This window comes from Panthera tigris, chromosome F2 (assembly GCF_018350195.1).
Source record: "Panthera tigris isolate Pti1 chromosome F2, P.tigris_Pti1_mat1.1, whole genome shotgun sequence".
Classification (NCBI taxonomy): Eukaryota; Metazoa; Chordata; class Mammalia; order Carnivora; family Felidae; genus Panthera; species Panthera tigris.
Genome location: NC_056676.1, coordinates 441,893 through 464,612, shown reverse-complemented (window position 1 = coordinate 464,612; position 22,720 = coordinate 441,893). Strand labels below are relative to the sequence as shown.

Sequence of the window (22,720 nt, the reverse complement as noted above, 5' to 3'; positions counted from 1 at the left end):
CCAATTGATAAAGTTCTAATTTCTATTGCTAGAGAGTCTATCTAGACCCACTGAACATCACAGAGGAGGATTATCCCAATTTGAGTGCTATGTAGTGGTTCATGATGTCATTTTTCTCAACCCTCCCCATTAGGTGACACACATCTAGAGAAATCATGCTTTTTTTCATGGAAGACAGAGATCATCAGATCCTCTACTGATGAGCAACAAAACAAATCAAAGTGCAAAGAAATCTTGAATGCCTACATTCAATTACTGGGGAATTTTAATTTTCTAAACATTCAACGATATCCACTGTATAATTCTTACTATATGACACTCTGGAAAGAGCAAGACTATGGAGGTAAGTGTTTGGGTGAATGTAGGGGAAAAGGGGCACACCACTGAGGACTTTTTAAAATTTTTTTTAACCTTTATTTATTTGAGAGACAGAGCATGAATAGGGGGAGTGTCAGAGAGAGGGAGACATATAATTGGAAGCAGGCTCCAGGCTCTGATCTTTCACACATAGCCCGACATGGGGCTCGAACTTTTGACCCATGGATCATGACTTGAGCCGACATCGGACACTTAATTGACTGAGCCACCCAGGCGCCCAAACACAGAGGAGTTTTAAGGCAGTGAAACCCTTTCACACGATACCACAAAGGTGGATTCACATCATAACACATTTGTTAAAACTCAGAACGTATAACACCAAGGCTTAACAATAATGCAAATTAGAGACTTTGCCTGAATTTGATGAGTTAGTGTCCATATAAAATGCACCACTCTTGTCAGGGAGCCTGGGTGGCTCAATTGGTTCAGCCTCCATGTCTGGATCTGAGGTCAGGTCGTGATCTCAGTTCAGGGGATAAAGTCTTGCATCAGGCTCTGTGCTGACAGAACAAGATTTTTTCTCCCTTCTCCCTCTGCCCCTTGGCTGCTCACACGCATACATGCTCTCTCACTCAAAACTAAACAAAGAAACTGAAAAAAATACTACTAAAAATGGACCACTGTCTTGCAAGATGTTGAAAACAGGGGATGCTAGACATGTACGGGAGCCTGGTATGGTATATGGAGAATCTCTGTATTTTCTATTATATTTTGCTGTGAACTTAAAACTGCTGAAAAAATAAGGCTCATTAATTGTAAAAAACAAAGTAAAAAACCAAACACGGTATCCATTGAAGCTACTCTTACCATATATTAACGCATGAAACAGTCACCTTGAACATTAAGATAGAGATCAAAGTACCACAATAGGGTTCTCTCCCATATGGAAGTATATGAAAACACATAAAGCAAAATACAAAAATCCAGAAGTTATATATATATACTTAGGCAAGAAACAATTGATGAATATGATCCAATATCTTATAACTATAAACAGGGATTCAGCACTATATGAATCAAACCTGGGTTTTCCATATAATTAGGAGATTTGATTCTAATTTTAAATCAAAAATCATTATCAGGGGGCGCCTGGGTGGCGCAGTCGGTTAAGCGTCCGACTTCAGCCAGGTCACGATCTCGCGGTCCGTGAGTTCGAGCCCCACGTCAGGCTCTGGGCTGATGGCTCGGAGCCTGGAGCCTGTTTCTGATTCTGTGTCTCCCTTTCTCTCTGCCCCTCCCCCGTTCATGCTCTGTCTCTCTCTGTCCCAAAAAAAAAAAAAAAAAAAAAATCATTATCATTGTATCTAAGAATCATAATGAAAGCTTAATCACATAAAAAAAGATTATAATGACCTAATATTGCCCGTTTTTTTGTACAAATACCTACTTCATATGGATGATGAAACTGAAACCAGTACCATGTTAACCATATTACTTTCTATTAAAATAAAATTTTAAGACTCCGCCAAAAATTAAGTGAGGGCTGTAATTCCTATGCAGAAAAGGTTTCATCAAGCAGGCCAAAAATGGCTAGCCTCAGAATATCGTGCTTGAATGACTGGCCCTGTGATGTTCCTTGGGATCTTGGATTTAAGGAAGGTTTCTACCATTCCCCAGCTGGGTAAGAGAATCTCACTGCGCCTGTGTTGGTAAAATCAGTGTGCTTAAGGCCATACACTTGATTTCTTTTTGGAAACCTGAAATTTTGGGACATGCTAAGAAGATGCCTATGTGATTAGCATTTGATGAGAACCTCAGGCACTGAGTATCCATAAGCCTCTTACTGGCAGATATTTCACTTTTGCTGTCCTAACTTGATGCTGGAGGAATTAAGCACATCCTGCTAACTCCATAGAGAAAGGATTCCTGGAAGACTGTGATTGGTCTCCTCTGGACTTCACCCCATGCACCTTTTCTCTGTGCTGATTGGCCTTTCTAGCCTGTCCGCATAACAAAACATAGGCAACAACTATAGGCTGAGTCCTGTGAGATCTTCTAGTGAATAATCAATTCTGGGTGTCGTTGGTGTGCCTCTAGGACAAATGCATTTTATGAATTTTTTATTATTTGGGTTGATGTCTTACACGTGGTTACAGTCAGAAGGTTATGTCACAGAATACCTTTCCTGGAAACTCTTTTTCTTGGTTTCTGCCTTGAAAATTCCTACATTCCTATATATCCATTTGAAGAAAGGTTTAAAAGGCATAGATGAAATCATGATGTCAGAAATTGTGAAAAAACAATCCTATTTTACTCAGAAAAAAAAAGAGAGAATCCTGGTGGTTACCACTATGTTCTACTATATACAAGTTCCTCTCAAATATGAAAAATCAGTTAATTTTTCCAACTAACTAGGATTTAGTTCATTTTTCTGGCATATAGGAATCAAAAGAAGTAACAGGGATTTTTCGAGAAAAAACAGATCAGACGCAGTATAAAAACATACTACTGATTATATTGTTTTGTTTGTTTCTTTTCCCTAATTTCTTAGAAAATTAAAAATATAGTTCATATATTAAAGGTAGTTACTGCCAAAATAATAAAAAAGTCATAATTACTTGTGTCCTCATTCCTGCTGCTCTCTTTTGTTCATATGATAAAGTCGTACACATTCTTCATGTCCAATTTATATGCCTGCACACAACCTGGAAACCTCTGAATCTTCTGAGAGTTCTCTCTAACCCCCGAACTTTTTATATTCAGGAATCACAAATTCGTATTATCTATATTGTTTCGGTCTCTGCTTTATTTTTCCGCTGCCGCTGCCTTAGTCCAACATGAGTTCTTAACTGATGAGTTTCGCAGGGAAAAAAAAGCCACCAAATACTATTATTTCTTAAACGAATAAAAAAATTGAGAAAAACAAATGAGAAAGACACAAGGCCCAGAAAAGAAAAATAATGGAATAAATTGAACCCTCTGAAGTTTTCAATCTTCACAGCTGAAAGTTTCATAATGGACTAATACTAGGCTAAGAAAACAAGAGCTTCCTTTTCCTCCCAGTCTCTTTATGTGTTTTCCTATAACCTATCCTCCATACGAGGGTTCAGCGAACCACGGTCACAGGCCAAATCCAACCTGCCATTTTGTTCTGTAAATAATGTTATATTGGGGCAAAGTCCCATGTCTTCACTTACATATTGCTATGGCTGCTTTCACACTACAAGGGCAGAGCTGAGAGACCACATCACCTAAAATATTCACTGGCTCTTTAGGAAAAAGGCTTGCTAATCTGTATTTTATGCATTAACCAGAGTGTCTTAACTCAAATCTAATCTTATTAGTCTTCTGCTTCAAATTCTCCAAAATCCCTGCATCAAATACTGCTGGCCCCCTCCCTAAGAACCATTCCATATTCTTCACTCTTGCTAGAGAATCACAACTTTATTTCGATATTTATTGTCTCCATACACAAAGAAGGTGGCCTCACCCTGGCTTCAAAAAGAGTAAGGATTATTCTAAGCTAATCACAGTACCTGATTTACCAGGGACCAGTTGAATGAGTGTGTGATGTAACCTAGTCTTTAAAATGTTAGAAAAAGTCTACAAAAAGCTTCTTCCTAGTGAAAAGAAACACCTAAAGAAAAGCAGTCTTTCCCACCCACTGGATGTTGCCATGTGAGAATATGATACCTGGAGCTCTTGCTAATTAGCCACCCTGGAAAAGAGAAATAAAAATACCACCAACTCCAAAACTGGACAAGGAAAGGCTGGGACCCTGATGACATCACTGAACCATCAAAATATTTCTGGTTCCTACTGTTTTAGTCACTGTTAGAAGTCACCTATTTGCCGCTAAAAGCATTCTACCGAAGAAATTTCCCAAGGCCTATCGGGTAAGATCTACTCCTTTCTATAGCACTAACAAGCTTCCATAAGCTTGTCTTACCTATGTATTCACCTCAATCCCAACCATGGCCATAGCACACGTTTTCTACCAACAAAACCCAACTGCTCATAAATCCTGCTAAGTTCACTCGTAAACCTTTGCCTCTGCACTGTTGTGTACTCCCCCAAACACTTAATCATGATAGTTTACAAATAGTCTCAAACATACAAATGTTTGTCCTTCTGCCTCTCTACCTGGCAAACTGAACTACTCACTCTGCACGCTTACGGTAGATTCTACCCAGTCTCTGAAAACACGGATTCCTCACCGTGAACTTACGGTAACTGGAACAAATGCCAATACAAAATAACAATGATAATTATAAGCTCTACGAGACTCTGGCACCTAGTAAGCACTAGAGTAAATAATAAAAATGGCAGTGGTAACAAAAAACTGGGGTGCAGAGACTGGTTTTTTAATGTTTGTATTCTACAACCAGATAACAGTAGCTAACAGGCACTTAAGAGTTACTTGTGAAGTGAACAAATCTACATGAATAAAAATGATTCTTTAGAAAATTATTTTTAAAAACGACAGAAACTTTTCTGTTTCAAAAACCACAGGGACAGCTCTATTCTGTCATGAGCACCTTAATGATCAAAACGCTGTCTGTTCTTTGACTTTCCTGTAACTTCCAAAACTAACCTACAGAAGTTCTTTGGTAAGAGTCTACCAAGTTAAAGCTTTCTTCCTACTTTTCACATTGTACAGTGCATTAGGTGCCACCACTAGAGAGCAACTGTACCAATTTTTGTGTATGTGATTGTGAAACATCTTTGTGCAGTTATAATTTCTGGAGCCCAAGTTGCCCTATATGAATACGTATGAAGATAAAATTTTGACTAATGGCAATAGACTATCTTATTCTAACCAAATTACAGTGTCATGACAATTCTCCAACAAACAGAAGAAAACATTGTTCTAATGAAGTCAACATATCTCATTCTGGATTTCTGTTGTTTTTATATGTTTATTCAGAGAACGACAGAGCATGCATGTACAAGGGAGGGCAAAGAGAGAAGGAAAGGGGAAAATGCCACAGAGTCTCTGAGCTGTCAGCAAAGAGCCCGACAGAGAAGTCTGACACAGGACACCAACTCACCAACTGTGAGATATGGATGACCTGAGCTGAAATCAAGAGTTGGACACTTAACTGACGCAGCCACCCAAGTGCCCCTCTCATTCTGTTTTGATTTATGAGGAGTGAAGTTGACAAAGGTGAGACCTTGTTGATACAATATGTGAAATAACGTAAGCCTCTCATCAAGGCATTGCTTTCCTTTGGTACTCCTGGAAGCTATCTGTAAAAAACAATCTCATTGGCAATGCTGCACACTAGCTAAGATTTGCAGTTATTAATTTGCCATTTGTTTCTGGTACCAGGAAACTCCCGTAGAATTCCCAGTTTTAGGGCTGGTTCATTTTTTAATGAGACAAATCGCTAGGAAACAATATTTACTAAATATAATCCATTTGTAAACATTTTATAAAAGATCAATTTTTATAGCAAGTGCAATTTGTTATAATATGTTTATGGAGGAAACATAAAACATACTAAAAAATCTTTTTTTTCTCTGGGCACCTGGGTGACTCAGTTTGTGAAGCATCTGACCTTGGCTCAGATCGTGATCTCGCAGCTCACAAGTTCGATCCCCACAATGGGCTCTCTGCTGTCAGTGGTGGAGCCTGCTTTGGATCCTCTGTCTACATTCCTCTGCCCCTTTCCTTCTCTCTCTCTCTCTAAATAAACAGTTAAAGCATTTTCGTATTTATTACACAAAGATGTCACATGGTATTTTCGGGGTCATGACTAAAATAATGAATTTCTTTTCAGATAATACTGCCTCATATTTTCAATTACCTACAATTAACTTCTTAAATCATTCTGAACATTAGACTCTAAAGAAAGACATTAAGAAAAAAAAATATACATGCAATTTACACACTGGTGTTTTCTTCATTGTTCTTTCATTATCAAACACGGTTACTCTGACTTATGTTAGGACCACCAAGAACAATTCACTATGTAAAGTCTTACCAGAATTGCTGTTTGCAAAGAATTTTAAGCATGATTTCTTCTTTATGTCGGCAAATTATTTTGTAACTGCTATGTATAAAAAAGGGTGATAAATAATATTACTATTTTAATGCTGATATGAAAAACATTTACCAAATACATCAAATTCTTAGAGTATTTCAAATAATATCAGAACAAATATCAAAACTTGAATTACCCTATACACTTCAATTTTGTACGTTCTAGAAGATTTTCATCAGGTCTGTGCTTAAAGAAGAAAAAAACAGGAAGATGAACCAGTCATGAATTGAAGTCATTCTAGCTTAGTAAATTAGAACTAGCTTGCCAGGGGCACCTGGGTAGTTAAGCCTCTAACTTTAGCTCAGGTCATGATCTCACGGTTTATGGCTTTGAGCCCCATGTCGGGCTCTGTGCTGATAACGCAGAGCCTGGAGCCTGCTTCAGATTCTGTGTCTCCCTCTCTCTCTGCAACCCCCCCCCCACCCCAGCTCGTACTCCGTCTCCCTTTACGAAAAGTAAATACACATCAAATAGAAATGACAATAATTAGAAATCGCTTGCCAGAATGGAAAGTGTCTGGAACTCAGAATCCTAGCTCTATAACCTATAGCTATTTTTTCTTGGAGAAGCCACTTCTCTTTGGCTCAAAATCTCCCTCTATAAAAGAAGGGAAATTACTGCCTTATTTTACAAGGTTGATAAGAGTTTTTAGTGAGAAATTATACCCAAAACATGACATCAAGCCATGGCCTCTTAGGTGATGCTCATTACTCTGGGAAGGGCAAGATGAGACCTTCCATGACTTCAGAAACGATGCTCCACAGGATTTAAAGCGGTGGTCCAGGGGCACCTGGGTGGCTCAGTCCGTTGGGCATCCAACTCTTGATCTCAGCTTGAGTCTTGATCTCAGGCTCGTGAGTTCAAGCCCCATGTTGGACTCCACGGTGGGTATGGAGCCTACTTTAAAAAAAAGGCACGGGTACAGATCTACTAACATAGGAGAAAGGGAAGTCCGATCTCTTGCTGCAGCATCATTTGAACCTCTCTGAGAGCTTAGAATGGTCCCAACTAATATTTTCTGGCAAAAAAAAAAAAAAGACAAATATCCTCAAATGGTAACTCATAAAGAAAGTCTATGCTAAGATATGAGTTCCACATAAAGTCTTTCAGTGTGGAGGGACAGGGGTGTATGGCGAAAGCCAGGAGGCCCAGCGGCTCCAACAGGGTGCCGGGTCTTTGGGATAGCTGCTGAGCATATGTGCATATGCAGTGAACAAAGAAACTTTGTGGCTTTGAAATCCAAGTGTGGATCACCATGAAGACTGAAAACTCTGGATCAGCAAGGGAATCCTGGGAGTTAAGGTCAATCATGACAAGACTGCATCATGAATATCAAAAGCAATGCTGCAGCAACAGAATCAAAGGATACTGTAGAATGCTCAGGATGACTTTTTTCCCCTCTAAATGACTTGTGAAAGAGGACTGTCTCTTTGGTCTTAGGGTGCTCCTTGTGTTCTTGGAAAATTCAAGGGACAGAGTACAGGAGATAGCCCTCAAAGGAAAGTAGAGGGTCTTCTACAAAACTGAACATTTCAAGACCCAAGTTACTAGTTAGAAAACACAGATGAAACATTATTTGTGTCCCATGCAGAGGGGTTATACTTGAAATGAAATGGATTAGGTTAGGATCCTGGAGGATAAAGGCCTCAAAAGTCCTGAGATAAAGAATCCTGCACACCTTCCTACTTCCAACTATTCTAGTCCTTTTCTTGATTTCTGGCTGTTGTAGACTGACTGCCATTCCAAAACTGCCTGACCAAACTAAGAAATCCCATCTGTTACGAAGTTAACAGTTAAATTATTTTAAACCTGTTTAGTAATAACTAGCATTTTAATACACAGATTAAAACCCTTAATATAAGCATATTCATCTGCAGCCCATCCATATACATCTTGAGGAAAGAGGTCAATAACTTGCAGAAGAAAAAGCCTGACTACATTTGTTGAGTCATAATTTACAACAAACATGAAGGCTGTTCTAAAATAACAGATAACTTCACTCTTAGGAATTTAGAGTTATTTAAACAGCTAATTTGATATACTTTAACAGGTTAATATCTTGCCTATCTGTTCAGAATCGACCATTTACATGTTTCAGTGTTCATCTGTGTAAAAGATCTCCAAGACTAAAATGAAGGGAAAAAAAGAAGCTTCTTGTTCCACTTGGGTAATGTATTATAGGCTTACTAATTTAAAGTCGTTTGATAAACAAGAAACTATGCTAAGTCACTTATCTGTATAGGTAAAGATTTAAAAAAAATAATTCCCCATTTCTTCCTTAATCTGATATAGTGCACTTCAAAGCCATCTAGAGCTCAAGTAAGTATAAAAACTATCTGCAGTCTTAAAATGATAATATTTAATGCGAATGCTAACAAAATAGGCATAATTATAGTTAACGATGCTGATAAGCATATGGTAGGCACTAAATCAAATGCTATGTATATAAAATATTATTTACGCACAACCACATTTGAAGGATAGAATATTATCCTCCTTTTCATATCAGGAAACATATTTAGTGATGATACGTAACACTCCCAAGGTCACAACACCTAGCCAGTAGGAAAGCTATGAATGAACCTAGTCTTGTGTGAATCTAAAGCACATCTCTTCCTTCTTTATCACCCACCTATAACATCCTCATTAAAAGAAAAGTCTATAGAGTTAAAGTTATCTTTCATATTTCTACTCCTACCAATTGAAAATAAAATCAAAAATACATATACTGGACATGAAAAGGATAAAACCTGATGAGACTTGGTAATAGTAATTAATCATCACTTAGAGATCACCTAACGACATCAGTTTTACTCAAAAAAGAAAAAAAAAAGCAATTTAAAAAAAGTCATTCAAAAGACACAACTCCTATTTATGTTTAATATGCATCTTTTTTTTTTAACTTTTATTTGCTTTTGAGAGACAGAGCTCAAGCAAGGGAGAGGGAGAGAGGTATACACAGAATCCAAAGCAGCTACAAGCTCCGACCTGTCAGCACAGAGCCCGGTGTGGGGCTCGCGCCCATGAACCATGACATCTTGACCACGGCCAAAGTCATAGAATTAACCGAGACACCCAAGCACCCCAGTATACATCTTTGAAGGAAAAATGTATATGAAGTAGAGGTTTTTTTTTTTTTTAATTAATGATTTATTTTGAGAAAGAGAGAGAGTGCACGCGAGAGTGTGGGCAAGGGGCAGAGACAGAGAGAGAGAGAGACAGAGAGAGATTGAGAATCTGAAGCAGGCTCTGCACTGTCAGCACAGAGCCTGATGTGGGGTTCAACCCACGAACCATGAGATCACCTGAGCCAAAGTCGGATGCTTAACCAACTGAGCCACCCAGGTGCCTCTATGAAGTAGAAGTTTAAAAAATACCATAAAAGGTTTAATAAAGCCAATATTTTGCCCTTAAGTAAATTAAGAGCTGAGAGTCCACCCTTTATAAAACTAAAATGAAATCCCTTTAGTTAACACAAAATCATGTGGCAGAAAACAAAAACAAAAACACAAACAAAAAAACCATTGCAGGAGCAACAGGGTGACTCAGTTGGTTAAGCATCAGACTCGACCTCAGCTCGAGTCTTGATCTCAGAGTCATGAGTTCAGGCCCAGCGTTGGACTCCACGCCAAACATGGAACCTACTTAAACACTGCAAATGACATGAGTCAACATCACCAAGGAATATGAATTCTGCTATACCCTGTTCTTCATCTTGCCCAGTCAGAATAACTGCTTTCTGCCTAACTGGTGATGTGTTGACATTTTTCACTATATAATTATAAATTAATCTTCTGAAGTTAATCTTCCTGAATTGAATATTTATTACCACTCTAGAACCATACTAAGGTTTAAAAGAAAACTACTGCACCTTTTTAATTTATCCTCTGCAATTATATTTGCTGCCTTTTTTACTAAAACTTCCACTATTTGCTGTTTTTTTCATTTACAGCAACTAGAAGTAGTGTGATGTTTTCCTGTAAAAGAGCAAAAACAATTTAGAATTTACAAAATGACACCTTTCCATACAGAATTTTAAACCATGCAAAATATCCTCTAAACTTAAACATATAATACAAAAAGTAAATAAAAAATGGCCTCTTCCTTCCCACCACTGTGCTTTCACCTGCTGCTGCTTCTCTTTAAAATAGCCCTCCTCCACTGGGGCACGTGGGTGGCTCAGTTGGTTAAGGGACCAACTGCAGCTCAGGTCATGAGCTCAGGGTTTGTGAGTTCGATCCCTGCATTGTGCTCTATGCTGGCAGCGCACATCTTGGAACCTGTTCCAGATTCTGTCTCTCTCTCTCTCTCTGCCCTCTCTCTCTCTCAAAAAGAAATACACATTAAAAATTGTTTTTAATTAAATAGCCCTTCTCCACCTTCTTCAACAGATTATATGAAGTCATTCTCCCAAACTCACTTCAAACAGTACTTGTTCCAAGATCGTTGCTTCTATCACAGCACTTATGGTATAATGTATAGTTCCCTATCTAAACCAAGAGCTTCTTGAGAGCAGGGACTATTTTTTATCTGTATATCTCCAAACTCCAAAACACAGCAGTAAATGCTTTAAGTACTTTTACTGAATTAATAACCTAAATGATGATCTATGGAGTAGTGTTTCTTAAATTATCTTCCAAAGAATACCTACTTTGCCAGAAGGTAAGTACTATGTCCCAATGGAAAGATTTCATGATCATCTATGTTTGAGAAATATTATAAAACTGCATTATATGTCTGGCATTACAGAAATCCATGTAAATCTGCTCAGTCCCCATTTGACAATCCTTTTTGTGGCAAACATTCACATTTGAGGAATCAGAGTTTCCGGGATATAGTTTGGAGAGATTTCCGATAAAGGTGAAGCTTTTCCCCAAGTTATACAAACTTGCTTGTCTTCTGTCAGTGGTATCAGGATCCACTGACATCCGAGATGTCAACATAAGGCATCGCTGCTCCAAATGGGTCACTAAGGAGATGGGCTCAGAACTCCAAGAGTTAAGCTTCAAATGAACTTTGATTACTTAATATTAAATAGCCCATGGGCTTTCTCCTATTATAAAATGCTAAATTTTTATCTTAACTGTTCGGAAGCTCCATATGAAATTTTACTGTCAATTATAATAATCCTGGGACCCTAATACGTATCTACTTCTAAAAAAATCTGTTTGTATTCTAGTTGTATTCCAGTTTCCACTGGAATAGCTACTTTATATTTTAGGGAAACTATAAATCGGAAATAAAAATATAATGGCTTATCAATAAAAATTCAAAAACTGATTTATACAGATCATTTTTAGCATAATGAAAGTGACTACATTATTTGCATTTTTAGGGAACAATGCTGAGAAGAAAGAGACTGTTGCTGCAATAGGCATAACCTATTCAACTGTAACCATGATTAATCTAATACGGTTTGCAAATATTCCAAAAGGAATATGATTATTCAAATTTTGTTTCTTTTAATGTTTATTTATTTTTGACAGAGAGAGACAGAGCATGAGCGGGCTAGGGGTAGAGAGAGAGGGAGACATAGAATCCGAAGCAGGCTACAGTCTCTGAGCTGTCAGCACAGAGCCCCACACGGGGCTCAAACTCACAGACAGCAAGATCATGACCTGAGCCGGTCAGACGCTCAACCGACTGAGCCACCCAGGCACCCCAGGAATACAATTATTTATAGTACACAGAAGGAAAATTGTCTTTTCAAACTAACTTATGGGGCACCTGGGTGGCTCAGTTAAAAGGCTGACTTCGGTTCAGGTCATGATGTCATGGTTTGTGAGTTCAAGCCCTGCATTGGGCTCTATGCTGACAGCTCAGCCTGGAGCCTGCTTGGGATTCTGTGTCTCCCTTTCTCTCTGCCCCTCCCCCACTCATGCACGTGCTCTCTCTCCTACAAAAATCAATAAACATTAAAAAAAACAAATACAATACAAAAACAACTTAGAAAGTCTAACTTGGAAAATTCAATTTTATTCCAAAGATATTAACATAAAATACAAAATATATATTATGAATCAATATGGACTGCCTTGAAAACCTTGAAATCTTTATCAAAATAGACCATAAAAGAGAGACGCCTGGGTAGCTCAGTCAGTTAAGCATCTGACTCTTGATATTGGCTCAAGGCAGGTCTCATGATTCATGAGTTCAAACCCAGTGCCTCCTAGGGATTCTCTCTCTCTCTTTCTCAAAATTAACTTTAAAAAAAATTACCAAGGTTTCTTGGTGTCCAAAAGAGATCTGATTAGCACAGTCTAAAAAATATATATATGTATATTTGTGTGTATAAATATATGTGTGTGTGTTTGTGTGTGTGTGTATATATATATATCATAAAACAGTAATTGTAAACGCAATGCTTATGGAGGCAAAGTAGGTGACTCGAGTAAGTGAAGAACATAAGTGGGGACAATAGCAAACTGGAGACATACCTCATATAAAAAGGGCGGCCACGGGGCCCCTGGGTGGCTCATTTGGTTAAGCGTCCGACTTCAACTCAGGTCACGATTTCGCGGTCTTGAGTTCGAGCCCCGCGTCGGGCTCTGGGCTGATGGCTCAGAGCCTGGAGCCTGCTTCCGATACTGTGTCTCCCTATCTCTCTGCCCCTCCCCCTTTCATGCTGTGTTTCTCTCTGTCTCAAAAATAAATAAACGTTAAAAAAAAAAAAAAGGGCAGCCACTGTAATTCATACCAAACAGTGGTATGGACTCAAAGTACAAGGTATGATTGTATAAGAAAAGTCTGAAATCCAGATTTCTGCATGAGTGTCATAATTTTAAATGACTCAATTTATGGAGGAAACGAAACACACCCAGTGGCCAAATTTAGTCAGGCCAAGGGTAATTTGGTTGTGTATAAAGCAAATTTATGTATGTAAATCTTTCCTGAAGTATCAGTATCACCTTTACCAAAATCTTAAGCCCCAACATGTAATAAACATTGCTATTAAGACTCATAAGAGGGGAGCCTGGGTGGATTAGTCAGTTGAGCATCTGAGCCTTGACTTCAGCTCAGGTCATGATCCCAGAGTTGTGGGACTGAGTCCTGCATCAAGCTTGGCACTGAGCTTGGAGCCTGCTTGAGGTTCTCCCTTTCTCCCTCTGCCCTTCTCCCCCACTCACTCTCTGTCTAAAAGAATCACAACAATAAAACACGTAGCACCTACTTTAAGAATTTTTCCAAAGCTTATTAAAACTGCAATCTATCTGTGTTTAATTCTCCCAGACTGTTAATCAAATAGACAAATTAGTTCAAAACTATGCTGAAACTAAATTATGAAAAGAATTCTCAACTGTATTGTCACTAACTACATTTCCAAGTTTAAAACTACCATTTGGATTATGCCAGGCCTATATGAATTTAACAGACCTCATAAGACAGTCATTAACATATCTTCAACAAATAAAGAAGAATCAAGATTTTCTCCTATTGCAATCAGGAAAACATTGCTTGTAATAACCAAATGGCTATTAATATGAGAGACAGGGAGAGAGAGAGCAAGCGTGAACGAGTGGGGGAGGGGCAGGGAGAGAGACTCTCATGTGTGTCTGCACCATCAGTGCAGAGCCCAGTGTGAGACTCGAACTCACAAACCATGAGATCACAACCTTAGTGGAAGTCGGACGCTTAATCAACCGAACAACCTGGGTACCTCTCCATTCAGTAGCTTTTTCTTTCTTTTTTTTTAAAATGTCCACTTTTTGTGGAAGAGAGAGAAAGAGCACGAACAGGAGAGGGGCAAAAAGAGAGGGAGACTACAGAATATGAAGCAGGCTCCAGGCTCTGTCTAAGCTGTCAGCACAGAGCCCAACACAGGGCTAGAACTTGTGAACTGTGAGATGACGACCTGAGCCTGAAGTCAGACGCTTAACCGACTGAGCCACCCACACACCCCAGTAGTTCTTACCCAAGAGTTGTAGCACAGTCTCAAAAAAAATATTTCTAAATATCCATGTCTATGTATACATGTTACTAGATTTACTCAAACTCTTCAGGGGAGAGTTTAGGCTTGTTAAAAAAAATTGAAACTTCCCCAGGGCACGGGGATTCACCACCACAATTCTAGCTGAGAGCTGGTGCAGCAATCACATCAGTCTCATCTATGTGGCCAACTCCATCATTTGAAGATTTAGCCAAAAGAATGACTTATCAAAACTGCATTTAATTTCCCTGAGCAGAGGTAGAACAGGGACTAAATGTAAAGTCAAAGTGCAACTTGATTTCATTACTTTTAAACTTCTTACTTCCCATCAAGATATTCTAGATTTCAGAGCAGAGTTTAGAGTCTTAAGTGGCTGTTTCTGCCAGAATAGGATTATATGACAGTTATTTATTTGTTCTTTCTTCTCCTTGCCCACTTAATCAACCACCTGTTCACTGCCAATCTGATTTCCTCTGAGTCCTCCTACACTAGGTCTCTAGGCAGGTTTACAACTCACTCTTTCCCTAAGTAACAATTATTCCCCTCAAAAATTGAAGACTCCTTGACTAAACATATAAAATGAAGGGGGAAAAAAATAGAATAAACAACTTCTTCTTGTTATTTTTTCTCACTTGTCAAATTTCCAAATTGGCCTACTTAGTTCTGACTGCTCCCTCCTTTCCCCTTTTTTCTCTTAAGCCTTGGCCAATAAAAAAAATCCCATTTTTTTAAATCACTTTTTTATCAGATAGGAACTTGTCAACAGCAGCAATATTTTTTATTGTAAAATACATTTGTTTTCTTTGAGTTTTAAGACAAAGCTTAGGGAAAATTTTGCTTTCCCGTGTTGTTTTCCACTAATAAAAAAATTTGATGGGAAAAATGTTTGAAAACGGAATGTTTACCTTTAACAAATATATTGTTTTCATAATTATTCGCCATAAACAGAAAACAAAGTAGAATTCTCTAATGTTTCTTTAGAAGTATCCTTATTTAAAATGAAATCTTAGGGGTGCCTAGGTGGCTCAGTTGGTAGAGCATTCAACTTTGGCTCAGGTCTTAGTCTCATGGTTCATGAGTTCATGCCTGCATTGGGTTCTGTGCTGACAGCTGGGAGCCTGGAGTCTGCTTCAGATTCTGTGTCTCCATCTCTCTCTCTACCCCTCTCCCCCTCTTGTTCTGTCTCTGTCTCTCTCAAAAATAAATAAAAAATAATAAGGAAAAAAGAAACAAAGAAATCTTAGATAAATAAGTTATTGCCAAATATTTTCATTCAGGGAATACTTGAACTTCCAAATACGCAAAATTGACCCTACCCTTGTCAACCAAAGGTGTTCTTCTAAGGGCTTCAACAGTGAGAGGTAATGCATGTCAAAGAAAAGGCCGGTGGGCCAGCAAGTGTGGCCATCATCTACTCCCCATGTACAGTTACAACCCTGCTGAGGAGCTACATAAAGTTGGGCAGGAGCTACTCTCTGAAGTGGGACACCCAACATGGTACATGGCTGGACGAGTGGCTACTAACACAAGTAGATGCCTTTGCTGGATGTCAAGACATGACCTGACCCCAATGCCCTCATCTTCAGAGCACCGGGGCCTGCAGTGCCCAGCACCTACAACCTGCTTTCTCCTCCCGCTTGCACACATCCAAGCTCTCCCTGATGGGTCTGGGTCTCTATTCCTCCTCCCCCCATCCCCAGCAACATCCCTTGCCTAAGCCCCTGCATAGCACCCAGCCTCCATCATCACCTCACTCCCCTCTAGACTTTTTAGCCCTTTATGGGCTCTGAGACTACCATCCACTTGTAGGCACTAATGGAAACATTTTCTTTCTGAGGTGGAAGGGTGGCTGGGAGATAAAACTTTGCCCTTTCTGTAGGCACTACCTTTTTCTAGCCCTCCCTGACTTGGCATTGGAGTTATTTCCATGATGACAGGGACTGATGTATAGAATTCAGTGAGTGAGTGTACGTGTGTGTGTGTGAAATAAAACATTTTGAGGCTAAAATATTCATAATATATAAAATTTCAAATACTGTATAAATTAGTTCTTTACCTTATTTCTTGCTTCAGTATTCGCATTGTACAGCAGCAGCTTCCCTGTTATGGATATATTATCACCAAAGGCCGCATAGTGGAGAGCAGGGTTGCCACTCATATCCCTAATATTTGGATAGGCACCATTTTCCAATAGTATGTTTACACATTTCTCTTCCTGGCACTGTACGGCCTGTCAGTGATATGCCAATAAACAGAGTGTAAATTCTGAGAATTTAAAGTAAGCTTGCCACGGTTCTCACCAATTAGTTTTGTTTCAAGGCAATAACTTCATTTTCATTCTAAGTAAGGACATCAAATCTATCTCAGGCAGACATAGCTGCTACAACATACCTTCATGAGAGCTGTCCTGTTTTCATGATCACAGAAGTTAAGATGACATTTCCTCTCTACTAGGAGGGTCACCACTTCTGGATGGCCATTGGCACAGGCCAAATGGAGAGAAGTCCTAAAAAAGTGAGAGGACTTTTTAGGAAATGATAGTGCACTCTCTCAAAACTTGCAGTTAATTCAGGAATTTGTAAACATTAAGTAGCATGTTATTCCTATGCCTCCAAAACAAAGATTCAGTTTTCCCCTGGAGAAAATACAATATTTAGTAGTGATTACTCATCACACTAATAAAAGAACAGCCTGTTTCAAGAGAAGAACATGTCCTCGGGATTCACCTCCGCTTGGGTTTGAACCCTAGTTTTAACTCTGTCACTCAGTAGTTATTGCTTAGACTTATCCTCAATGTCCTCAACAAAAGGGGATAAAAATAGTAGTTGTCTCGGGTCACCTGGCTAGCTCAGTCTGAAGAGCATGTAACTCTTGATCTCAGGGTCATGAGTTTGAAGCCCCACAGTACGTGTAGAGATTAGTAAAAATAAATAATAAAATGAAATGAAATGAAATGAAATGAAATGAAATGAAATACAGAGTAGTTATCTCACAAGACCTTGTTGTGATGCTTAAATGAGGATCTATGCAAGTAATTAGAACAATTCCTAGCACAAATAACATCTCAGTAGTTGTTGGATAAGATAATTTTACCATTACTACTGCTGTACATAGACAACACTTCAATTAGGTATCTTGATACAATTACACCTACTTTGCAGACAAGTTTTAAGGATTAGCAAGAATACTGCGTTTCAGTGATTCTAAGATGCTCATTTTGTCACATTTTAATATCTCTGACATTGTAATGCAATTTATAACTCAAATTGTCTTACAAGTGTAAATGGCCGGTCTTTAAAAAAATTTTTGGTATATAAAATAGTGGGATACCATAGAATCTTGGTGCCTTCCATTATGTGAAATGATGGTATATACAATAGGTCTATTGCAGTTCTAATATGATTGGCACTTAAATAAATTTTAGTTCTGAAAAGCATTATAGCAAAATAGGACTAAATTAACAAAAGAAAAAAATTTTAAGGATTTCTTACTTTGCCTCTCAAGAAAGTTTAAGACAAAGGAAACTCAGGATTCCAATGACTAGGAACAGTTCATTTTATTAAATATTGAGGTCTACAGATTGTACGAAAATCATTTCCAGTGATCAATATTAGTACTAACTACTCTCATAAATTTCAGAAGGGCAGGTAAAGGTTATCTTTTACAATTTCCTATCTTCAGAAACTTTGAAAGGAAGGAAGAAAACTTCCCATTGAGATTAAGTCTTAATACTTCAATGTAAAATTTCTCATCTTAGGGGTGCCTTGCTTGCTCAGCCAGTAGAGCATAGGACCTTGATCTCAAGGTTGTAAATTTGAGCCCCACGATGGGTATAGAGATTACTTAAAAATGAAATCTGGTGCAGAGCCTGCTTTAGATGCTCTGTCCTTCCTCTCCCTTCCCCCTCCCCTGCTCATGCTTTCACCCTCAACAATAAATAACACTTAAAACATAAAGTACACAAAAGCTGGGGCACCTGGGTGGCTCAGTCCGTTAAGCGTGCAGCTCTTGATTTGGGCTCAAGTCATGATCTCATGTTCACTGGCCCAAGCCCCGTGTTGGGACTTTTTGAAAAGTGTATTGGAAAAGTTCCTGCTTTCAGCATGGGGCCTGCTTGGGATTCTCTCTCTGTCCCTCTATTCCCCCCACCCCCACCCCACCCCATCCCTCTCAAAACATAAACTTAAAAAAATAAAATCTTTAGAAAATAAAAAACAAAATATCTCATCTTGCTCATACTGTGCAAAATGAAGTTTTTGAGAAAAGGATCTTGGGTAGACTATGTCCGCTATATAATATATGTGCAGGTTCTAGTTGATAAATAAGTGGATGGAAAGAGTGGATAAATACAGTAGGAGAGTTCAAAAATTTTAAAGAAAATGTATATAAAGGAAAGCATACTTCTGAAACAGTAAATAATCACTTATATTTGCTAGGACTTATTTTTTTCATAAGCACACAACTAATATATTTTACTTTCATGATTAATATAAATCATTTACCTATTACATGTAATAAAGCTACCTAAAACAGAAAACATGTATCTTCTTCATATATGCATAATAAAATCTACAAGTGCAAATAAAAATACTCACTTTACTTCTGAAGCACAAAGTTGTCCAAATATGCCAATCTTCAAAATACATTTTAATTAACTCACTTGGCTTATATTAAATCCAACAATATTTTTTAAATCAAAATGAGAAATTATTCTTATGTTTATAAGATTTATATTCTTGCTCTTTTCCAGGGTTACTTCAACGATAATAAACCCTTTCTGTTGATAATAAACTTTTAATAGGACCTTTATACACCTTTTCCTGTAGAATGAGCACAGAGTTTCTTTGAAGGCAGAGAAAAATCTATGTAAATACAAAGGCTCAGAAATAAGTGTCATCACATTTTGTGCATTTTTGGGCTGTGTACCTACGATCACACTGATTTTTTTCTTACTTGAAAAACTAAAGCACAGCTCTGCATCTCTGTGTATATCTATTATCTATGCCGCTTTCAATGATCACATATCCATCTTATGGATGTAATGACATTTACTTATAAAAGCCATAGTACGAGTGTTTCTTAAAACATTGCTATTTTAAATAGTGCTGAGAAAAGCAAAATATATGTCATTTATCTCTAGTGATTTCCTAAAGATATTTTAGTAGAACTAAAATTGATGGGTAAAAGGAATACATATTTTTTAAAAGGGGTACTTACACCAAATTGTCTATTGGGAAGTTGAAAACAACCTAAACTTTAAGCCGCGGTATAAGCAACATCACTCTTTCACAAAGGTTGTAGATGAAAAACTATTTCAGTCCCTTTTTCACTTAGATTTCTTTTTCCCACGGACACTGTATTTCCCTATGTCCACTGGCCCCTTGTAGATATGCAAAGAAATACTTTGCACGATTTCAAATTACAGATTTTTGTACGTTTTGTTTTCAAAGACTTCCCTGTAAAATGAAGATAAATTTTGTTGCCGGATACAAATATGTTGTAAATATTTGCAAGTGCCTTGTCTTTTATTTTAATATTATTTTCTGATAGAGACTTTCAGTTTTTTATGTTGCTAAATAAATCTCCAGAATTCTTGATTTAAAAAAATATTTTTTAATATTTATTTTTGAGAGAAAGAGACACAGCGTGCAAGCAAGGGAGGGGCAGAGAGAGAGGGAGACACAGAATCTGAGCTGTCAGCACAGAGCCTGAAGCGGGGCTCGAACCCACAAAGCACGGGATTATGACTCCGAAAGTCAGACTGCTTAACAAACTGAGCCACCCAGGGGCCCAAATTTTTTTTTTTTTTGAGAGAGAGAGAGAAATAGAGAGAGAGAGAGAGGCAACACAGAATCCCAAGCATGCTCCACATTGACAGCAGGGAGCCCGTCGAAGGGCTTGAACCCACGAACACCTGAGATTAGGACCTGAGCCGAAATCAAGAGTCAGAGACTTAACTGACTGAGCCACCCAGGCACCCCCCCAAAAGTCTTGCTTTTCAAGTCATTCTTAGGATGGGTAAATAGGCATTTGTGGGATTTTTTTCTGTTACTTTTCTTTTTTTGCATATTACAATTTTTAAATTGATATCCCATCTGGAACTTATTTTAGGGAGATAAAATTCTAACAAGTTTTCTCCAAATCGGCTGTTTCTCCACTACTTATGAATAGTTCACCTTTTCCTACTAATATGCAATGTCACCAGTATGAAATTCTAAAGTCTTATGTATATTTGAGCGTTGGTCATATTCTACTCTGCACCACTCCTTTATCTGTCTTTTCAGCTGTTTGTAAATGAATAATTTGTGGAAATTTCAGGTACATATTGATATCTGGAAGGGCAAATCTACCTCCTATATAAAAACATAAGTTCTTAGGTTAATTTCAGTTAGTTAACATACAGTGTTCTATCACTTTCAGGTGTACAAGATAGTGAGTCCAAAAATTTCCTTAATGACATCAAAGAAGAGCATGTGTAGCTCAAAATTCTTAAAACCAGGATGCTTTGATTTGCTTTACTTAAAACTGACAAATACAGGAAGGGTACACATTTTGAGAAAAAGGAGTCCTCCTATTCAGAGCCATCTTCCACTTGAAAATGTCCTTCCAAGGTCCCTCAGGAAATAGGACACATACCTAAGTGTACCCAGACATAAACTGGATACTGGATTTTGTCCCAAGAATTTCTAACCCAGAAGTTGATTACAGGAATTATTTCTCCCATTATGCACTTTTCTATGACGTGATGTTATGAAAATGAGTCCATTAAAAACAACATGTTGTCGACACTTCATTTCATGTGTATTACTATTGAAATTTGGGTAAATTACGTCAAACTTGAGAGTCAAATGGTCTATTCAGGAATTAACGGGTACGTGCCAGGGCAGCTGAAGACTTTGTTTTTGCCGCTCACGCTGTCGGCCTGGTGCTAGACCACATAGGGTTCCCACGACCGAGGGGCAGCGGGACCTCAGGAGGGAAGAGAACCCAGCTCCCCGAGGGAGGGCTCAGATGCACAGGTAGAGATAGGCCTGGTGTGCTCTTCTCCACGTCCGTCCCGCCTCCTCCCTGCCAGCCTCCAAGCCCCTAATACCTGTTCATCTTGTCTCTATCATCCACGCCATTTCCCCGAAGAACAGAATCTGTTGCCCTTGCGCTGCGTTGCCCACGCAAGCAGCCTTGTGGATCTTTCTGAGATCTGTTTCTTGGACATGGTAACCCAGCAGCAAGTTGTCAATTCTATTGTTCTTCTGCCCAATGCCCCTGCCCTGCCTCTGCAAGCCAGAAGTGGAGCCCAAGGGTGACACGACCCTCTCCTTCCCCAACCCCCAAATCCTCTTCATTGCGAACCCTGCGGGCTCCACAGAGACTTCACCCCACCCTCCCTTTCCACTACTTCCTGAGCCCAACACTAGCGCCGGAGATAGGCCAAACCCGCCTGGCCACAACACCCCAGCAGTGAGGATCTGAGTTTGGGTATCTGCCACTTCTTAGTAACTGAAGCAATAATGCTAAAAAAAGCCGGCTTGCACACTTCAGAAGACAAAATCGTAAGAGCTATCATCTTAATCCTTCCTATCAACCAGGGAAGTTTAATTCTAGAAAATAAATTTAGAATTTAACAGGAATGTCCTAACCTGTTTTGAAGTCAATCAAGATTTAAAGTCAAATACTGAAAATTAGTAAAATTATTCTTTTTTTAAAGTTTATTTTGAGAGAGAGGAGAGACCCCAGGTATATGAGAGCAAGGGAAGGGCAGAAAGGGAGACAGAGAATTCCAAGCAGGCTCCGTGCTCTCAGGGCAGATCCCCACTGGGGGCTTGATTTCACGAACACTGAGATCCTGACCTGAGCTGAAATCAAGACATAGATGCTTAACCGACTGAGCCACCCAGGCGCCCCAGTTAAATTACTCTTTTATCAGCAATGTCAGATAAGAGTAAACACATGACACCCCTGACCCCCACAGTATAATCATACAAACTATATTTATTCCGTAAGAAGCCCAATTGTATGGCTATTTCTGAGCATATATTTATCTTCTTGCTCCTGTACCTTTCTTTTTTACAAACTTTTTCTCAAAAAGAATTTATTATCTAACATAATGAACAGTGTAAGACAGGGGAAACAAAGAGAGAACCTACCCATTAGAATTTTGTCTTTGGAAAACTCTAGCTCCTTCATGGTAACCATTTCTTTTCCATCAACATCCACCTTTAATGCAGCCTGGTTCACAAGATTCTCCAACTCTGTTCCAGAGAAGCCAACAATACCTCAAGCTATGATTTCTGGGTGAACAGCTATGAAAATAGAAGACACCATTAAAATTCCAAAAGAGCTCTTCACAGACAACTGACATTCCAAAAGAAAACGCTATCCTCAAATAGCACTTAAAATATCTCACTGCAACTACAAAATAAGTTCCCTT

At 38.6% G+C, this 22,720-nt stretch overlaps 1 pseudogene; it reads right to left on the bottom strand.

The window, feature by feature from the left end:
• LOC122230446 overlaps positions 1–21,635 on the bottom strand; it is a 78,510-nt pseudogene extending 56,875 nt beyond the window's left edge.
• Positions 21,636–22,720: the final 1,085 nt, after the last annotated feature.